Below are 5,414 nucleotides of genomic sequence, written 5' to 3'. Positions count from 1 at the left end.
ATAATCATCATCATCATTAGTTTCGTGGAGGTCCAGCTCTCATCTTCAGTTTCAGTTGCAAAAAGGAAGGAGGAAGAGGGATTGAGCTATGAAGGAATGAGGAGGAAGAAATAAATCTGAAGATAAAAAAAAGGCTTCACATACCCTTTTATTGAACATCAATGGTGGGAATTAACAGCAATTTGGGATGACATGCGCAAGCAAATGTGGGAGAGGAAGGGTTAGGGCTTGGGCCGGGACCACTTCGCCACATCAGCCAGCCGTTTGATAAGAAACAAGGGCACGTGGATGAAATTCCAATTATGCACATGCCATGTCATCAAAACTAACCGAACTTGGAACGAAGTTGACGTCCGAGGGCAAATTGGGCCACCAAAATACGGTCAAGCGGGGTAAGTGGGCCACTTTGAGTTTCAGGGGGCAATGTGAGATTTGACTGTAGTTTTAAGAGACATTGTGTTCGGTTCATTTTTACACATGATTTTTCATGTTATTCACCCACTATTTTGAGTTAGTTCTTGACATTTTATAGCTTTTTACTTCTTTTTTGTGTTTTAATAGGTTTTACCTTGGTTTGTATGAAAATGAGCTAAAAGTGCATTATTTGATATAAATTCTGTTTTTGTTCATTTTCGTAGGTCAACTTCGTGGCCTTGGATCAGCATGTTCCGGTCCTTGGATGAGGTGATGATCTTCATAAGACTTGTTCCAATGGATGTTAACTACAACATATCCAAATTTGAGCTCCATTGGGCAAGTGTAGCCTATCCAGCTGATCGGACAATTGACGCTGGCTCTGGATGTTTGTTTTGGCCCAGTTTTCACCCCCACTTAATAGCATTTTATTTCTACTTGTTACCACACCTTTTGGTAACAATGGATTGCATTTGAGTGGCATTTCCTGAGTCAATTGGAGCCTTGGATTATACCTTAAAACAAGGTTTCATCATTTGCAATGGGACAATGGGCAATAGCTTTAGAGAAAGAATAAGTTTTATACTAAAAGAAAAGCTGGAAATGAGGAGAGAGAGAAGTCAAAAGGGATTGCAATCAGATTTGGGGGAGTTTTTGCAACGGGAGAGAGGGTATTCCACCATTCTACACAATTGAGAGCATATTTTGGAGCTTGGAGCTAGGAGAAAGCCAAGGTGCAGTCAAGAAAAGTGGAGAAGAAGACTTCCACCATTGATGATCTTGAAGCTTTCATCATTTTCTGAAAATCTGTAAACTCTTTCTAATTTCATTTTGAATTTGTGTTTGAAATGATTATGAGGAACTAAACACCATAGCTAGGGCTTAGGTTGAAGCCCTAAACATGATTACCTTTTTGTTTTGATGCTTGAGTGTATGAATTTCTAGATATTGTTGATGAATTCCAATTCACCAAATTAATCTATCCTTGATGTATGTTCTTCTTTGATTGATCACCTTTGAAAGCATGCTTCTTGAGATTGTTGGGATTATGTGTATCCTCATGTTATCCTAAGCAATAAATGGATGAAGTAAGAATCATCCATGTGAATTGGTTTCTTGAATACCTAATGTAAACACCATGCTATTAGGATTCTTGTGATGTTCATATTCTCTTTAAACTTAATGGGTTCTCCTTGTAATTGAATCGAAGTACGAACCATACCTAGGTTCGGTTATGAGGAGGGCACAAGTATTGTAGCACGAACCATGCACTTTACGTATATTAGAGAGAATCAATGCGTCTTGAGCCACGACCCATGGTCTTGATTGCGAACATCTTCATCAACATGTTTAGAGTTCATTACTTGAGTATTCATGAACTTGGGTAGAATTGTTTAGGGTGGATTCCGAAACCCTAGTGTTTGTTACATTTTGATTTCACATCTTGATAATTCATCTCCGCCATTCTCATTTAATTTCAAAGTCCATTTACTTTCATGCAATAGAAATAGGTTACTTCAAACAAATCAAACCCCCCCCCCCCCCCAATGTGTGTGTGAGTTGCGTGTTTGGCACATTACGTGTCTTTGTTACTAAATTCTATCTGTTTCCGTAATTGTTTTGGACTTTTGGTCCGCGTTGTGTTCTTCCATTTTCTGTGCTGAATCCAACCGTATAAAGAACGTGAATTTTGGACGTACGGTTGGAAAGTTATAGGCAAAACACTGGATAGAGGTCGAAACTGGAAAAACAGAGAAAACGACTCTGCCCAAGAACGACCGGTCGCTAGTGTCTCACGACCAGTCGCTCAGCACACAATTCTGAAGTTTCGACTCTGTACTAAAACGACCGGTCGCTTTTACCTCACGACCGGTCGCCAGACAAAAAAACGACCGGTCGCTGGTCGCTGTTCACAGCACAATTCTTTTTTGTTTTGTTTTGTTTGTTTCTTTTATATTCCTTTTTAGTTTCAAATTTTCATTTGTGCATTGTGGTGTGTTAGTTAAGTGTTCTTTTTGTACTCGAATTAGAACTTATAGACAACCGACAAGTTCTTCGTGGGATCGACCCCGTACTTATACAATCTATACTTCGATAGATTCGTGCACTTGCGGGTATTTTTAATTGGTTATTTGCACATTAAATTGTGTCCTTTTAGGAACAAAACAATTTTTGGCGCCATTGCCGGGGACCTGGCACGGTTGCTTATATGTTTTGTTTGAGTATATTTAGAGTACTTAATTTTATTTTCATTTTTTTTCTTTGTTTGTCATTTCATTTTATTTGAGTTTGTTTTTGTTTTCTTCTTATTGCAGGAACATTTTGCTTATGTCCCTTCTGAATTTGGATATTTCATTAGATAGCACTGTAGAAGATATCCAAGCTCAAGCTTTGAGAGAAAGGAACATCCAACTAGCTGTGTCTACTCCATTGCCTTTTTCACTCTCGCCATTTTCATCATCACCAAGCTCACCAAAAGTCGAGTCACCTCCACCTTCACCAATGGCGGCAGCAGCTGCAAATGCGGAACTTACTATGCAAGAATACTCTTCACCGCCAACAACTGGACAACCATCTTGCATAGTATATCCCGCAAGCACTTTGGAAAACTTTGAGTTGAGATCGGGCATGATACACATATTGCCTAAGTTCTTGGGAAATCCTGGAGAAAATCCCAATGCACATATCCTAGACTTCGAGGAAGTGTGTTCCACAATAAAGATTGAAGGCATGAGTAGTGATGAGATAAGAATGAGACTTTTCTCATTTAGTTTGAAGGATACAGCAAAGGAATGGCTTCACTATCTACCTCCAAATTCCATCACAACATGGACGGATCTTGCTTCAAAGTTCTTGCAACATTTTTTCCCAGCACAAAGGACAAATGAACTCCGAAGTCAGATTACAGGAATTCTGCAAAGGCCGGGAGAAAGCTTCCAGGATTATTGGGACCGTTTCAAGAAGCTTCTAATCACTTGTCCGCATCATAACATACAAGCTTGGCTTCTAATGCAACACTTCTATGAAGGACTTTTTGAAGCGGACCAAAACAATGTGAATGCAGCTGCAGGAGGAACTATAATGACCAAGACTCCAACAGAACTGCGAGCAATATTTGATCTTGTTGCTGCAAATGCTCGCCAATATAATTCAAGGCAAAGACCAGTCAGAAAAGGGGAATCCTATGATGTAAGTACCCTTTCTAGTATGGAAGCTCAGATTGCAAACCTAACCAACATGGTGAAGAAATTGGCACCGGGATCATCCAAGGTTTGTGCATTTTGCTCCACAATTGGTCATGACACTGAGGATTGTCCCTTGGCACATGAGGAAGCAAATGCAGTGGGCTCATTTCAAAGAAATCAGTGGCCTAAGAATGATCCTTTCTCACAAACATACAATCCGGGGTGGAGAAATCATCCAAATTTCAGGTGGAGTGACAATTCTAATGTTCAACAAGGGCCAACTCAACCACCTCAAGGGCCAACTCACCCACCTCATGGTCAACAACATACTCGCCCACCTCATGGTCAAATTCACTACTACAATCCACCACAACCACCACCTCAACCACAATCTACAGGAAAATCTTTGGAAGAACTTGTTGCTTCCATGGCTAGAAACACGGATAGTTTCATCACTGAGACAAAAAGCTACATGCAGAGGAATGACACCCACATGCAGAAAACGGATAAGGCCATTGCCAATCTAGAAAATCAAGTGGGGCAAATTGCTCAAGCTTTGAGTCAAAGGGAACCTGGTATGATGCCTAGCCAACCAGAGATTAATCCAACTGGGCGTGAGCATGTTCAAGCAGTTACCTTGAGAACTGGTAAGGTAATTGGTGGAATTGATGGTTCTAAAGATTTGATTCACAATGTTGATGACATGCAGGTTGAACAAGTGGCTGAGCCTAAAGAAAAGGATGAAAGCAACAAAGAGAAAGATAAGCAAGCAGCTTCTTCATCCGAGTGGATCCCAAAGCATGAACTTGCAAGAAGGGCAAGAAAGGAGAAGGTAAGTCGTGAACCTACTGATGAAGAAATCTTATGTGCTCCTTTTCCTCACAGGTTGATGAGTTCCAAAAAAATTCAACAAGCCAAGGAAATATTGGAAACCTTCAGAAAAGTGCAAGTCAATATTCCCCTCCTGGATGCAATCAAACAAATTCCGAGTTATGCAAAGTTCTTGAAGGACCTTTGTACCAACAAGAGGAGATTCCAAGATCATGAAACGGTTGCACTAACGGAAGAAGCTTCTGCTGTTTTGCAAAGGAAGCTCCCTCCCAAATTGAAAGATCCAGGAAGTTTTACAATTCCTTGCATAATTGGAGATAAATTGTTTGACAAAGCTTTACTTGATTTAGGTGCTTCAATTAATCTGATGCCTTATTCTGTTTTTGAAGCCCTTAACTTAGGTGATCTTAAACCAACTTCTGTCAGCATTCAATTGGCGGACCGATCAGTGAGATATCCAAGAGGAATTTTGGAAGATGTACTTGTGAAAGTAAATGATCTCATCTTACCAGCTGACTTTTTGGTGCTAGAGATGGAAGAAGCTCCTATTCCGGGTGCGGATCTTCCATTGATTCTTGGCCGCCCTTTCATGGCCACTGCAGATACTGTGATCAATGTTCGACAAGGAACATTGACAATGACAGTTCAAGGGGAAACAATAAAGTTCAAAGTATATGATGCCTTCAAACTCCCCAATGATGAACATGAATGTTTTCGTATTGATACATTGTGTCATATTGTGCAAAATACATTTAATAGTACTCATGGTACAGATTCATTAGAAAAGGTGTTGACACAAAATCCTCAAGTTGCTGAAATTGTTGATAATGAGTTACTTGAGGCTGTGAAATTCCTTGATGCATGTCCAGCCATACCACGTAAGTACACTCCAAATTTTATACCTTTGCCAGTCAATACTGAAAAACTTGTTCCTTCTCTTGACAGGGCACCCGAGTTAGAGCTCAAACCATTGCCATCCCACTT

At 40.2% G+C, this 5,414-nt stretch overlaps 1 non-coding gene across 1 annotated transcript; it reads right to left on the bottom strand.

The window, feature by feature from the left end:
- Positions 1–3,300: 3,300 nt before the first annotated feature.
- On the bottom strand, positions 3,301–3,407 carry LOC148295072 (small nucleolar RNA R71). Its single transcript, XR_015835586.1, has one exon. It is a non-coding gene; the product is annotated as a small nucleolar RNA R71 (small nucleolar RNA).
- Positions 3,408–5,414: the final 2,007 nt, after the last annotated feature.

Source organism: Prunus avium, chromosome 4, assembly GCF_965620075.1.
Source record: "Prunus avium chromosome 4, drPruAviu1.hap1.1, whole genome shotgun sequence".
In the NCBI taxonomy this organism is placed as follows: Eukaryota; Viridiplantae; Streptophyta; class Magnoliopsida; order Rosales; family Rosaceae; genus Prunus; species Prunus avium.
Note: the sequence above shows the minus strand (reverse complement) of the source record. Positions and strands in the feature narration are given on the sequence as shown.